The sequence below is a fragment of the Protopterus annectens genome, chromosome 8.part0 (assembly GCF_019279795.1).
Source record: "Protopterus annectens isolate FY-2018-M chromosome 8.part0, PAN1.0, whole genome shotgun sequence".
Lineage (NCBI taxonomy): Eukaryota > Metazoa > Chordata > Ceratodontiformes > Protopteridae > Protopterus > Protopterus annectens.
In genome coordinates, this window is record NC_056741.1 from 937,202,587 (window position 1) to 937,220,072 (window position 17,486).

The window sequence follows — 17,486 nt, forward strand, 5'->3', positions numbered from 1 at the left end:
CACAGAGGAACCATAGATACTGTTTTTTAATACAATAAAAGTATAAAATCACCCAAAATAAACCATTTTAAGCGCTTTCATCATGTTAAAATGACTTCATCAGAACAACTGCCCAAAATTACAATCCACATTTAAATAGTCTCCCACATAACACTGCACATCAATTAATACACTAATTAATCAACGTTTAAACATTTAAAGCACCAAGTACCAAAATATTAAAAGTAAAATTTATATATATCAAATAAAATTCTCCTGATATTCATACACTTTTCATATTATATCACATATGTTTTTACATACTTCATAATTATACAAATAATTTTGTCTAAGTAAAACTATACATAAAAGTGCATTCAATTTAAAATATATATGTATATATTGTATATTTATTTTATGTTTTGCTAATATGAATGAACTCAACCTACATTAAACAAAGGATATATACACTATCTAATTTGATTAGCCCTTTCCTTCAAAACTGAAAATATGGATATATGGTCATTTAATCCAGGATGAAAATTTGCAGCCAACCTAAGCTGCCACATTAATTCCTTTTTATATAAGTGTTTTTTTCCAATCTCCCCCATCACATCCAGATTCACTATGTCCACAATGGCAAATTTAAAGCCAGTATGTTCACTGCAAACCTGACTATGTATGTAGAGGGCGTTGGTTTCCTTCTGGTGTATAATTTCATATAAATGCTCAAGTATTCTACATTTAAGGGCTCTCTCTGTTTTCCCAATATAAAATCCATCACAAGTGTTACACAATTCAATATAAACTATCTTGTTGGTATAACAGTTCCCTTTTCTTAAATATATAACACTACCAATTCTATTTTTTAAGGTTACCGAAGGTATCTGAAGAATATACCCACAATAAGAACAATGCCCACAGGGTTTAGTATTACCTCTGTCATGTATCCCATCCACTCTAAATTGCTCCAAATTTAATTTAATGTTACTGCCAACCTTCATAGAAAAATGGGGTTTTCCCCCACCTTATTATATACCTCATTATTTACCTTAAATATACCCCAGTTTTTATATAAGATCTGTTTGATCTGGTTCGACAGAGGGCTATGTTGAATAACACAGGCTTGATTATAATTGCTATTGTTTGAATTCATAAGACTATCCTGTTCCACCACATTCCCTGTTTTATCCATTCCAACAACAGTTCTATACATCTTAGATCCAACTATAGTGCATGTGCTACCCAGTAAGAGCTTGTATCTCTTCCCCCATTTACCAAGAACCTCCGCAATAATGGGTTCAACTATATTAGATGGATACCCTCTCTCAAAAAAACATATTTTTCAAGACTTCAAGCCCTTTTATTACGTCTTCGCTCTTTGAGGTCATTCTAGCCACCCTAATTGCCTGACCTTTAACAATACTTTTTTCTGTTTTTTAGGGTGGTGACTTAAATAATGTAGGTAGGCATTACAACATGACGGTTTCTGGTATACATTAGATTTGAAACCTTGTTTAGTCTTAGAGATCTTCACATCCAAAAAATTGGTCTCTAATTTATTCAACTCATGAGTAAATTTCAAAAATGATGCTGCTTGGTTCAAATATCTTCTTCCTTCCCCTTCCACAGAATAAAAATGTCATCCAAAAATCTTTGGTATGTGAGTATATCAGCCCGAAATTTGCTATTACACACCCATCATAATTCCCAGCCATACAGAACCAAATTGGCATATAAAGGGGCACAGGCCACACCCATGGCAATGCCCCTGATTTGTTGATAGTATTCACCCTCAAAATATATAAAATTATTATCTAAAACATGGGCCATAATTTCACAAATTAGCTGGAGTTGTCCACGATCAAATGTGAAGTATGTCTGCAAAATGTCTTCAAAAAATTCCATCCTTTCAGTCCTAGGTATACATGTGAATAGATCCTGGATGTCTTTTGTTAAAAAAATGACATCATCGGACCATAGCTCAGGTTTTAGCTGTCCCAAAAAAATCCATGACTCTTTAAGGATATGTGATATCCCTTCCAAAATATGTCTACAAGTTCTATCCACAAAGATGGCTAAATTGTGGGTTTTAGACCCACTGGCCGCCACAATAGGTCTAAATGGAGGACAGTGAATATTTTTATGGACTTTTGGTATACCCGGAAAAGGCAGGAACCTTGGGATGTGCATTAACCAAAAAAGTATAAGTTTCAAATGTAATTCTTTGTTCTAATAGATGTTCTTCCAAATAGCCATCTATTCGTTGATAAGCTATATTAATTTGGTTTTTTGAAACTTGCAGGTAGTTGTTTTCATCATATAACATGCCCTGCATGATGTTAATATAATCATCAGTATCATAAAGAACTATGATACCCCCTTTATCTGGAGCCATGATCCAAAGGGTCTTGTCAGCCTTTAAGTCTTTTAATAAGGTCCTTTCCTTTGGGTTCAGATTAAAATAAAACCTCTTCTCTTCCACTCATAAGCTATAAATTTCCTCCTTGACCACTTTTTCATAGGTACTAATCAACAGGTGTAAAGGTGGGTTATATGAACTACTTTTCTTTACCCCCCCCAGTGAAATCCGACATAGTCACAGGGAACATAACCTGAAAATTTAACTTTCTAGTATAAAAGTATATATTCAACATAACCTCTGCTAAATCTGGAATTTGTGTCGGAACAAATTTAAACCCCTTGGAGAATAAAGTGAAAAAATCTTCTTTGATCTCCCTGGAGGTATAATTGTAAATGTTAAAACCACCGTAACAATTTACAATATTTTCATTAATGATTTCCTCTTTATTCAATAATAAGTCCCGCCCCTCCCCGGTTACCAAATCCTTTCCATGGATTCCCCTGATAGTGTGTGTTTTTCCTTTCCATATTTCTGTTGGCTATTCTTTTTGAGGGTCTGGGAACTTGAAAATCCCCCATATTAGATTCATTATTACCATCTATACTCACATATTCATCGACCCCTTCATCACCATCATATATATCACCCTGACCCAAATCAAAATGTGTCTTTTCATTTTCCTTCACGTCCACATTTCTCTCTATATAGATTTTATTAATGGGATAAACTTCATGAAGTTCATACTGTCTTACATCTCTATTTAGTTTGCATTTTTTCTTATAGAATTGTCCATTGCATTTGTTCTCCACCCTACTAATTACTTTAACGTATAGCCCTTCATATTGCTGAAACAGTAAACCATCTAGTATACCTTTGTTCATTTTATCCAACTCATTTTCCAATACAACTTGTTTTTGATAAAAAACTACTTTCTCTAATAATTCCAAACCCCATTTATCAAACAAATTCCCAAAATCAGAAATAATATCAATATTATAATATAAACCAAAAGGAAATTTAAAAACATGTAAACCTTGTGGTACCATTTTCAAATGGATACATTCATTAAAATTCATCATTTCAATTTGCAATGTTTTATATTTATACAATTTCTTTTCAAAAACAAAGATTAATTCCTTCAAAGAATTGTAAATAGGAATATAAGAATTTACATGATTTCTTTTCTCATTGTAAACATTTTTCATTTCCTGAAAATTGTAATTCTTTTTCAGTAAGTTGTCATACTTTTTGAACAAGCCAGCCTCTAATGTCAACCGCTGACTCATTCCACTAACATGTGGAACTCTACTAGGCTCTGCATTTCCCAAAGGAACAGTTTGCAAAGCTTTAAAGTTTACAGTACCTTTTTTAATAGTCCCAAATTAACTCTCTGCCACTGTACTGTCCTCAACCTCAATGGCTTCAACATCCTCACCATGGTAAACGGCTCCGTTAGCTGCAGATACATTCTGCTTCTGCTGAATATTAAAACTGCTTTTGTCTTGTAAATTAACACATTCTTGTAGCATGTTATGGCCACCATGTTGGACTACAGTGGCCGTGGTGACATCATGGTGCTTTCTTTGCTCACGGACCTCTCCCTCAGGAAAAATGGGGGTTTCCTCTGCAATACATACACCACCATCCTGCAATTCACCGCCATCAAGCATGTCAGAGCTTCAAAAACAGCCAGTTTGTGTCCCATAAGCGGAAAACAATTCCAATAATTTTGAAACTTCACCTCTCAACTCTGCGACTTCCCTTTTCAGATCACCAATCTCCCCTGCCTGTTCAGGGTTCCCCTCGGCTGATGTATTGGAAGAGTCCAAAGGATCCATAAGTTCTCAAACCGCAAATTTGACAAAAACCAAAAGTAAAGTGTATTGGTGCAAAATAGACTATAAACCAGAAAAAGGCACTGAGGAACCGTAGATACTGTTTTTTCTTGGGACTTTCTTATCCATATAACAACTGAACTGTACAATGAGAATGTTATATTTATCACTCTTGATGTTAAGGATTTATTTTCTGTGATACCACATAAGTCAGGAATGGAGTGTTTCCTACAGGGAATATTGACTTTAGTGAGGATGAAATTAATGTGATCTTGAATTTAATGAATATCATGTTGACTAATAATTTCATATATTTTGAAGGCTCCTATTATAGGTCCCTCCCCTATTTGCCAATATAGTTATGACTACTTGGGAGAAAAAGTTTGCGCTGAATTCTGAACATGTAATATCTTGGTCCTTCTTTAGTAGTTATTTGGATGATAGCCGTATATTTTGGATTGACCAAAAAGATAAGATAGAAGGTTTTGTAAACTATATTATTAGCACTACTGCATTTCTGAATTTTACAATTTCCACCTCTATAGATGTGTTGCATTAGTTGTACAATGAATTAAGGAAGGATATAACCAACATAATTATGTATCATTAATTTATAGGAAACCCACATCTGCTAACTCAATGTTACATTGCAATAGTTGCCATCTGCTCCATCAAAACTGTAGTCAAGGGCCAAATGGTTCAAGTGGCAAAAATGGTTTCAGAGCTCTCCAATTTAACACATAAAGGGTATGTTTTTGAGAAGATGCTATCCTAAAAGTTTTTTTGAATATTACTATACATGAAGTAGTAAAGAAGAAAAGAGTTGCTGGTATTTATAATCCATTGCTGGATAAAAAATCATTGGATTTAAGTGCTGCAAAGAAGGATGTTGGAAATTGGTCTAAAGCTTTCATCACAATATTTAGCTCAGATTAAGGGGCTATCAAAAATGTTATCACTGAAAACCGGGGTGTCTACAATTATTTTGAGGAGTTCAGCAGTAAGATTAGATCAACCCCTAAGTTTATTATAAAGACAAGAATATGTATTAAAAATATGATTGAAAGAATTGGTGCAGTTATGAAAAAGGGGACCACAGAAAGATGGGGTACATTCAAATCTGGTTGTTGTGATGAGTGTACATTTATTTTAGATGGATGTTTAGCAATATTTGGGGGTGTCCTTATAAGTCCTAAGTACCAGTATAATTGTGGGGCAAAAGGGGTGGTATATGTAGCCTTGGGTAAACTGTGCAAAGGGTTCTATATAGGCAAAACAGTCAGAGCTTTTAGAAATAGAATATATATGAACATATTTATAATATTTAGAGAAAAGTTTTGAATAATGCTTTATATAGACTACCAATGCATACATTTTTAATTTTTGGGATAGAAAAAATACTTGTTAACCCTAGAGGAGGAACTGTGGATTTGTTATTACAGATCCATGAGTTATACTGGCAGATAAAAATAAATGCAGATGTTAGTCCTGGTTTAAATGGTTTGATATCTATTAATTGTTTACTTAGAATAAAATCCATGTTTTCTTAATTTGGGCTTGACTTGTTTTTATAAGTTTATAAATGTTTTCTAATGTGTTAAAATTTTGTAATAAGAATATAAATGAGTATGTTTTATGTTTATGATCACATGATCAATTAGTTGTTTTTTTAAGGATAACATTGGTGTAGCATGTCATGCTGATGGAGTTTCTTAAGTGAAACAAAAGTACATAATAAATTGTTAATTTTTTACTGTGGGTCCTGCTGTATGGCATTTTAGGCTGCAAGGTTGTTTCTATGCCTGTTTCTGTTTTTATTTATGACTTTGAAGAATAAGGTTGCCAGTTTGTGGTCAAACAAAACTGGGAAATGGTGTATACCAGTGAGATAATGCATATAGATAGTATACTTGCAAAGACCAGGTCAAGAATATGTTGTTGAATAGTTGGTTGATTGACTATTTTGTCCAGGGAGTTCTTGTTTATGAAATAAGGAAATTTTGGGGATTAACCTGTATTTCAGGTATACATATTACAGTTTAGAGAAGGATAGTTAAAGTCTCCCAGGATGGCAGAGCTTTGATGTATTTGAAATGTATCCAGTATATTTAGAACTCAGACATGGTTTGCAGTGGTTATCAAGGAACTCCTGTAACATACCACAATATGGCAGTTGGGTTTAATTAGTGTGATTTATATTTCAATAAGTTTAGTTTGTGTGCATCTACGAGACTTGAGGTAATGTTTCCTTTAACAAATATGGATACCCAGTCAGAGCTTCTATCAGTCCTAAAGGTGTGGTATAAATATCTATATCCATATATATATATATAGACATATATATATATATATATATATATATATATATATATATATATATATATACATGTGTGTGTGTATATATGTGTATATATATATATATATATATATATATATATATATATATATATATATACAGTAGATAGATATATAGATATATATTTAGTAAAAACATATACGCATGTTGAATTATCAAAATGCAAAGACATCGAAACTGAAGTCATCGATTCCAGCATTCTGAAATTCAACATGTTGAAAAAGTTAAAAACATTGATACAAAAATGATCACTAAAGGAAACAGACTATTTTCTTATGTGATCAGATCACCAAAAGCCCAAGACATATTCAATCAGACTTGTCTGAATAGTGTTAGTGTTATGAAGAGGTGATTTTAATGTTAAGGTACAAGGTTAGGGGCAGGATTAACAGGTATTGGTAAAATGGATGGGGAGCTTTCCATAACAGTCTCACTAGTAAGACAAATTTGAGATGAATGTGTGATAGGGTTATAAGTAATACATTGGAGAAAGGAAATTTGCCTCCTTTTTTGAAGAACTTTGTGTTACTGTATAGTGTTGCTGATATTATGAATGGTCAATGTGTTTTTGTCCATGTTTTTTGTGTTGATCGTTTAACATGTCAACCACTCATGATATTTTTATATATATATATATATATATATATATATATATATATATATATATATATATATATATAGATAGATAGATAACTATATATATATATATATATATATATATATATACATATATATATATATATTTATATATATATATATATATATATATATATATATACATATATATATATATATATATATATATATTCATATATTATATATATATATGGGTCTACATGACTTTGTCAGAATCTCAGATTATTGAATCCCATTTTGTCAATACTCAAAACATTGAACCTCACTTCATTGAAGCAGTGGAACAACAAACATCTGCCCAGGGTAAGTAACATGTTGTATGAGACAGTGAACTTTGCCCTTTTTCCAACTGCGATGTTTGAGTTGGTATATTTAGTTAGGGGGTGTGTGGGGGGCACAGGCCCCCTACTTGGGGGGGTTAGGGATGATGCATTTTATTTGGGGAGGGTGACTGGTTATTTACCCTGTGTGGATCTTCATTGTTCTGTTCATTTGATGATGTCGAATTTTGATATTTTCAGTGCCAACAAACTGGGATTCACTAATATGGGCTTTCAATGAATTGAGGTAAATTCACTCACACAAAAACACACACACAATATATATATATATATATATATATATATATATATATATATATATATATGGCTTACCATCAAAATGTCGATCACCCCTCATTGACACCACTAATGTGAACTCCAAACTGCGACTGTTGATAATGTCTAACACAGATATTCTGAAACGCAAAATCTTGCTCCCTTTTTGACCCATGGCAGCACTTGTTTTGTGGTGTGGAGTGATCAGAAATGTCAAAGTTCTGTGTTTTTTGCTATTTTGAGAAATCAGCATTATGGCTTTCTCATAAAGGAGTCACCAGTAAGAACACTCGATGATGGGTGATCAAGATTTTGATAGTATACCTATATGTATAGATGTGTGTGTGTGTGTGTGTGTGTGTGTGTGTGTGTGTGTGTGTGTGTGTGTGTGTGTGTGTGTGTGTGTGTGTGTGCATGAGTGTGTGTGTATATGTGTGTCTTGAAAAAGTGAGTGTGGGGAGCCAGGAAGACTTGTCAGATAGATGAGGGTGTCTCCAATGTGGTGCAACTAAGTAGACGTGAATGGTGCTGATGGCATTGTGTGGTTGCATATGAGCACTGCTAAAGCAGAATCTAAAGCATTGTGCCAGGGTCTGTTGGACAGATCTAGGGCACCCACAGGAAATATGTGCACTGAGTATGAATGTCCCAATCCACAGTTATGTCGTGCCCATGAAGTTCACTGGAACTACCTACAGCATGCACACAAGATAGAGTGATACATGAGTGGGAATGGCATAATGTGTCATAAGTAGTCCCATCATGGCCACCTCATCTGCACCTGTATCCACTGTGTTCTGCAGTACCCCAACACTGAATGATGGTATGGAGATGGTGGCAGTATAGGGTCAAGATTGTACCATAACCCACCTGTAATGAGTTTCCCCACCATAAGCAGAGGACCATCCATGAGAATGGCCCTGGCTACAATGGGTGACCACATAGGAACATCATCAGGCTGCCAGTTCTGGCTTTCCATTATGCAATATAAATGGGACAGGTCCTCTTGCATGCCACAATGCAGACTACATAGCACCTCGACAAACTCTTCTATCACCACATTAGTGTCTGCCTATCCCTGTATAATTGCTCAGAATAAACATTTAGTAGTGGCCATAGAGACACTAATATTAAAAGTCATGCAGAACTCAGGGAATTGCTGGTCACTAGTACCATGATCCTGCTGCCCACCCCAAGCTCAATGGAGATGTCTGTTAACAAGGATGACTCTGTTTCTGGAGATGAAGGTGCTTCCTGTGCTGATGTGTCAGCCACCTCCTGGCTTTTTGTGTCATCCTGGGACTAAGAGGTGGACTGCTCAGGTACAGTAGCTGCATCTGGGGAAGGGGAGGTGAAACACTTACCACATTCTCTATCTCTACCCCCACCAGCATGACTCCTGACTGAGCCTGGATGAAGCTGTCATCATTACCAGACTTAGACAGTCCCTCAACATCTGCATGCCTATATCCACTGTGGTGGAACCTGGCATTGTAGCACCTGTGAAAACATATAAACATACCCAAGTATATATTAACGCATCCTTTACCAGCACTTGCAGCGCAGGTGTAATAAACATCTAAAACAGAGCGCCATGGATGATCTAAAGATAGCATATCTGTAGCAGAATGATGCCATAGCTGTAAATCTGATGTTCCAGTAACAAAAAATATGCCCTGCTAATTAGTTGTATGTTGCTGTGTATGAGCCAGGCAGGTTGTACAGATTGCCCCACATGTTATGTAATGTCCAGCTTGGTCATGACCAGCTGATGTATGAGTAGCTCTGATCCTAATAATTAAAAACACAAGGAGGTGGCTTGTAACAAAGGAAGCCAAGACTTCACTGGATCTGGAAGATAAAAATGTATATTTAATAAGGTAAAATACAAAATAAAAAACAAATACTCATGCCAAGCACTTTCTTCTATACAAGACTTCATCAGAGCATGAGTTGGCAATGGAAAAGTCGCAGTTTAAGTATACGAACAAACCAATCACAAAACAGACACAATTAAATAATTATGAAATTCTCAAGAACTATGAAAAATAATACTGGTAATGTTTGTAGGAAAAAATGTTACATCTTAATGGAGCCAAGTTTCAAAGCACTGTTTAAAGATATGTATTCATTTAAACTTGGTTTTGTAGAGGCATTCAAACAAATTTACCAGATTAGCTCACAATGCTCCAATAAGGTTTTCCAATCATCACTCCTGGTGTCAACAGTCACCTGGTCAATTACACCAAACTTAAATTTTATAGTAGATGTGCCAGGACAACTTTTAATGTGTTTAAAGAGTGCATTATTTTCATTTTTCTTTGAAATATGCAAATGCTCATAAATTCTCTTCTTTAAAGAGCATCCGGTCTTCCCCACATAAAAGGCACAACAGTCCTGACACACACTAATATATACTACCCCAAAAGTGGAACAGTTAGCAATGGTGGTGGTCACTAATCTACTCCCATGATAGATGATGGGAAATGCGTTACTGTCCAACACATAATTACATTTACAAAAGCCACACTTCCAAGTACCAATTCTCTTCAAAATTACCATTCGATTACTCTCAGTAATCTGCTCAAAATTGTCTTTCAAGGACTCTTTGAAAAACAAAAGAAGGCCACCCTCCAATGCTGTTCAACAGCTCCACGTCCTGACTCAACATGTTCCAGATCCTACAGATAGTATTCTTAATTAAGAAAGAAGCATTGTTGTATCTTAACACCATCAAGGTGTTAAGTCTGTCAAAGGGGATGTGGTCACTGAGGGACATGTGTCTACTACAGGGGGTTAACAGGTACCCAATATAGGAAAATATCTATAAAATCTACCCAGAATGATGTCCAGCATACATGGTCAAATTAGGTTGTCAGGGTATTCTCTCTGTCTGAACATCTTACAAAGAGTGTCTAACTCTGTTTCAAAAAGTTTGTCATCAGAAATCATTCTAGATATTCTTATCATCTGGCCCCTTACCAAATTGTGTTTAAGTTTTCTAGGGTGACAACTGTGTAAGTGGAGGGAGGAGTTCAAGAAGGTGGGCTTCCGAAAAATGTTGAACGGAAAACTGTTACTGCTTTTAATAATAATGACATCAAGATAATTCATCTGCTCAGTGGAAAAGGTATAGGTGATCTTCTGACTCAATTACCCCACCATTGATCTGTGAGTTGTCCAATCCCCCAAACAGCAATACCAGGAGCTACTCTATTGTCAGTTAATGGTGACTCTATCTGCAGATCCCTACCCATGACCCTTTGTTCCTCAGTTTGGAGGATTGCAGACATGTTGAGGTATATTAGTCACCCTTCTTCAGACACTCTTGTGGGTTCTGTTATGCCCAATGACTACTCTGATTTCCACCACCATGTTCCACAGACACACTCCCAAAATGCCAGGTCTGAGCTAATGTTCTGCAGTATCCACTGAACATGCCCAGGATGTCATTCTCTGTCTGAGAAAACTTCTCCTTCCACTTTCTACCCACACCAGACATGTCTATTCATAACTGTAAAGAAAATTTTAGGGGTGCCAACTGTCCAGAATTTTTCTGGACAGTCCAGAATTAAGGGACACTGTCACTGCATTTGAAAAACACAATAATATGTTTAAATGAGAACAGTAATATTGTATGACAATCTCTGCATGCATTTTGCTTTCACATACATGTCCAGAATTTTTGACACGAAAATTGACAACCCTAGTAAAGATATATTTATGTAATCTGGTGGCATGTAATACACATACGCATACCTCATCACACAGACATCTCCTGTGTTCTCATGGCCTACATGTCACCTATAATGTAGCAAAAGTCATTTTTACAATTGCCAACCTTTCAGAGGCAGTCAGTATGGAATGGAAGTAGATATTGCACTGAAAGACAGCAGGGGGAGACAGTACACTGCAAAGAAAACCATGCAGATGCACAAGGATATCTTGAACAAGTCGTAATCTGTGTCACTGTGGCCCACAGCAGTACCACATACTGTCAACTGTGAAGGGGTACAAGTGTTTTGGATGCACTGTGTCTGATTCCTGAACTGCAGAATGGCTACAGGCTTGGGCAATACAGTTGATTACCATTGTATGTTAACCACCCCAAAATAACGCTCATCATGAATGACAAGTAAAATGTGCCCCCACACAACAATGTATTCAGTTGTTATATGACTATCTGTCTAGAGCCTAGCAGCTGAATGAGGCCTGTGGCAAGATATCCCTCAGGATGCCACTGCAATTTCGTAGTATATTCACAATAATGCTTCTTATGTGGATAGGTGTAGTAAGGAACACGCAAAATTGCTACATAGACCTTATGATCATTTTCTCCTACAGTATTCCACAAATGAAATGGACATTAGTGTTTACTACAAACCTTTGTGAAACATTAAAACATCAACAAATGTAATCAATGGAATTTTGGACCCATCCGCCCTTTACTTTTGAAGATTCATGCACGCTTATGCACACACACACACACACACACACACACACATATATATATATATATATATATATATACATATATATATATATATATATATATATATATATATACATATATATATACATATATATATACATATATATATACATATATATATATACACACACACACACACACACACACACACACACACACACACACACACACACACACACACACACACAGTTCATCACAAGATGTGATTTGAAAAGGTGCATGGACACACCACTCACAGCATTCACATCATGGAGATCTGTAGACTACATGGTCCATTGGAATGCTGCTTATAGTAGATGCAGGTTACAAGCCACCCCCCCAAAATGGAGAAAGAATATAACTACTGCATGACTGTCCCCGCAACAGACCAGCCTATTAGCTGTAACCCTTTTGTACAGTACATACTGTAGTAACATCTGTGGCAGCATTTGTCAGTTTCATATAATCAAGCAGAGCACTTCAGTTGTAATTGATATCACCAATGAATACGGCACACTTTGTTATCAGCCTAAAACAGGGCCTATGTGATCTACATTCAACAACACAAGTTAGTAATTGGCAAGTACCTCTCAACTGTCCAGATTTTTGCAGAATGTCCAAATTTTGCCTCATATCTTCGGTGTGTTCCTCATAAAAGTAGGAACTGAAGTCATTATATACCTACATACATTTGAGTTTTAGACTTCGCATCATTAAGAAAATGCATGCTAACACAAATCCTGTTATTCTAGCAACTTTCTAAGTTTATAGGAGGAATATTTAAAATATGTCCCTATTTTTGGGCCTTTGTCCCCCATAATTTTTGTCTTTGTCCAGATTTCTTGCAACAAGAGGGTGAAAGGTATGATACTTAACATCTGGTACTTAAACATGTACATTACAGCACCTGTGTTGATGTACCCCCCCAACAGGAGAATTCACCTGTTGTCAGCTATACTCATAAACTTAGTCACCTTCCATAAAATGGTTTCATGAAGGCCAGCAAACAGCATACACTTAGTGTCAGGACAACGCAGTAAATAAAATTTGCAGAAACTATTCCCCAGTCACTTTCCTTAAGTATAATGTTGATTAATGAAGAAATTTGTTATTTTGCTGTATTTTCTGCTTCTTCAGTAACACATTCATTGCATGATCAGAATAGAATGGTCATTGTACTAATGAGGCTATATAGAGCAAATGTGTTTGAATTGCACCTATGTCACACTGTGCACATAGACAAGGATGCACAATGAGTTTTGTACAACACTGAACACTCACATGAGTACCTGTGATCTGCAACGTGCATGTGTGGGACAGTCAGTAACCCCAGAGGGTATATGGGTAAAACTGTTATACTATTATTATGGCCTATAGAGGCACTAAAGTGCAGAATTGGAAGCATGTGGGTACTGTGCTGCTGTTACATACATTGCATGCCATAGCATGCACCCTAAAGCCATCCTTCCATGACATGTACATCTGTGCTTTAATATGGTAGCACCATGACATGTTGCTCAAACTTAGCACCACCTGTTTCATATCATTTATGGGCACCAACAACATGCATAGCCATGGGAGACCTACCATATTCTTTTTGGCTGTCACTAAGTCGCTGCTGTTTCTGATGGCACTCAGGAGGGTGGGAGTCATTTCTGTACCTTATGTACAGAGACTATAAGGAGAACATGCTGGGACACGCTTACGAGACTTCTCAGTATAGACTGGATGCCTGGCATAGCCTGACCATGATGGTGGCTGCTGCTATTGGCAACATCCACTCTAGTGAAAAATGCAGGCATCACACAGTAACCTGAAGAGATTCCATCTCAACTTTCTATTCCAATGGGAAGAGCAAAATACTAATACTACTAATAATAATAATGGGAAGAGAAAGCACTCCTGAAAAAGCAGTAAGCATGCATGACCGGCCAATGCACTGCTATTTTTCACATAATTAAAAGGTCCTTTTTAGGACATTTAATTCATGATGTATTTCTTGTTATAGTTTTTCATCTTCTGAGCAGATAAAATACAACTAGCTCCTATTTTTAAGGAAGATAGAGCATCCTTCTAGATGCAGGGATGAATATGACTGCTATCACCCTATAGACAGTCTCTATATTATAGCAGCAGTATATAGCTCATTTCTACAATGGTAGAGAAGTAACTGTAATGTCCATATGTGATACTAGCGCATACCACTTAAGTTGTTTAGGAGATCCACACATTCCCCATTTGCAAATATATGCACCACAGCATACCCACTGCCACACAGTGTCAGACATGGATGGAGTTTACTCACTACTATGGTGTATGTGCATTGCTACAGCAGAGGACATCCTATGGCATCATATAGTCTGTGTGCCACAACACCAAATGCCCATGCATGTGTTACTTTGGCCTGCTTTACCCTTTGTGATTGTACAACAGCTCTGACCCATAGTACATATCAGCTTGGATTACAGTAGTTGCCTTCTATTATGCTGACTGCTGCCCTTGTTGCCACCATTGTCTTGCCTGCCTTTGGTATGACACACTAGCATGGTATGTCTGTCTGCACAGTTTACAACGTCTGTGTTCACACAGCCTTTGTGTCTCTAGCCACACTTGCACACCCACATACACCTTCCATGACCTCCTATTACCAACATTACCATGCTGACTGTAGTGGCATGTTACCCACAGCAAGTGCTACTATGTAAGCACATCTTCCATTAGGAATATATGACATTCTATACCTAATGATATGAAGTCTGTTATGATAGCACATCTATCAGATGCTTAGTCTACATGTAGGAAAGTTTCAGGTTGATAGACACATACATACATAATAGTAATTTTTTGTCTCTCTCTTTCTCTGCCTCTCTTTTATTGTTATGCTTTTTTTCCCAATTTTATTTTATGGTTGCTGTTTTACGTCTTTCCATTTATGATACTGTTTTATGCAGTGTTTGTGACAGCTGTGCCTGTGGTGTGGCAGTGGTCCCCACTCTATCCTATCCTGCTTTCACTTCCTTCTGATTAACCATCTCCCTCCAGGCCTGCATCTCCACTGGGTGCAGCAGGGGTTAGTGGACATGGAGCTAATCATAGTACTCTCTGGTGCTGTATCACCAAATCACCAATTTTCTTATTATTTAAGTGAATGTGCAATATTGCGAACATTGCTTTATTGACAGCGAACTGTAGAAAAGGCTAAATCCCGTAGACACAGAACAGCAATTTCTTTCCTAGGGGAAAAAAAGTCACTGGGCCATTTTCGGGACTTTGTCATTTCTTCCACTGTGGTGCAATCTCGGAGTTGGTATATTTAAGTAGGGGTGGTGTAGGGGGCACAGCACCCCACATCAGGGGATGTAGGGGTCAAAGCTCCCCACTTTATTTTCTGTTTGTCTTTTTTTTTTATGGACCAATGATATTTTTCCCTAGGAAAGAAATCACTGTTCCATTTGTTCGGGATTTGGCCTTTTTGACATTTAGATGTCGATATAGCAGCATTTGCAATATTAAGCATTTGCTTATTTAATAGGGAAGCAATCACCAGAAGGTGCTGCTGCTGCTGCTCCTTTATTACTTAGCAGGAGTTGGAGTACTTAATGGCAGATTTTGTGTACTGGTAGCTTGATATCTGCATTGCCAAGCTGGAGACCATTCTCCTACAACTTAATGAGTTGTACTGCTGCTTGTCGCTATCCAATGCACATCTGAGGCATGACCCAGAGGTATGGCAGTCATGGTGGTCACTGACCTCTGCCTGAGCTCCACCAAAACCAGCATGAAAAAAAGGAGCTGGACCTAACCCTATCACCATCATGCTGTTCCCTTCCCATGGGTGTCAACTCCCTCCTCAGTTTGTAGTCCAATCCTCCCCATCACCTCTTGACTTTACTCTGTCAGTATGTGTGTCGATCCATTTTAATTGCTCTTTGTATCAGCACCTCCAATATTGGTCTCTTTTTAATGTTATTTTTGTGTTTTTGCATCCATCCTTATACCCTTTTTTCATGCCATGCCTTTCCCTTACATCCTTCTAAATCCTCCCTTCTTAAAACTAAATGGTCTCCTGTTTCAAAAGAAAAAAATACCCTTCCTCCCCCTTCCCTCGTTGATGCCTTCCTGCCCTGTGTCCTTCTGTGTGTTCCTCTGGCTGCTCTTCCTACTTTTTGACTTTCCTATACTTCCATTTCCTTCCCATTTAAATAAATAAACAATAAAGGATGTTGCTCGGAACCACATAGTGAGGGTCACAGAAATGTTTATAGCACCTCAGGGTTGCACTTGTGGATGCAAATACTTATGAGAATGCAACATAGATTACTTTTGCACAATAATTCTACAGTTGTACTCATGGTATACTTTTCTATTCACTGGCATAGCCACTTATACTAGTAGATTTGTTATATTGTTAATACTAACATGCTAATGGCTTCCTTCTTAATTGGTAATCACATTTAAGCCATGTCATACAATTTTGCATTACATGGGTAGCCCTTGATAACTATGTTAGGCATGCTTCTGAATCCAAAGGTAATTCACAGTTAAGAATGTATTTACATTTAAGTTGTTTAAATGAAAATATGCAGACCTACATGAAATGTAATAAGTAAATACATACAAAAAACTGTTTGAAAAATGACAAATTATTTAGTTTTTTCTTCTTTTAAGCAGTTTGGTAAGGGCTCCCATACAGTTTTTTTACACAAGGAAGACAAGTGCCGCAACTAAAACTGAAATTATTTTCTAAAACATTGAGAAGAAAAATGTATGCTCAATGCAACTGGCACCATCAATGGAAGCAGCATTAACATCTGCTGTATTAGACATTAGAAATATAAAGAAAATAAAATTGCTGATGAAAACATAAAACTGCATATCTAAGAGCCCAGTTATCAATCATCATCATCATTCTCTTTCGGCTTTTCCCGTTAGGGGTCGCCACAGCGGATCATCTCTTTCCATTTCTTCCTATCCTCTGCATCTTGCTCTGTCACACCAACCGCCTGCATGTTCTCTCTCACCACGTCCATAAACCTTATCTTAGGCCTTCCTCTATTCCTCTTACCTGACAGCTCCATCCTTAGCATCTTTTTCCCAATATACCCATCATCCCTCCTCAGCACATGTCCAAACCAACGCAATCTCTCTTGCTTTGTCTCCAAACTGTCCAACATGAGCTGACCCTCTAATATACCGATTCCTAATCCTATCCATCCTAGTCACACCGATTGCAAATCTTAACATCTTT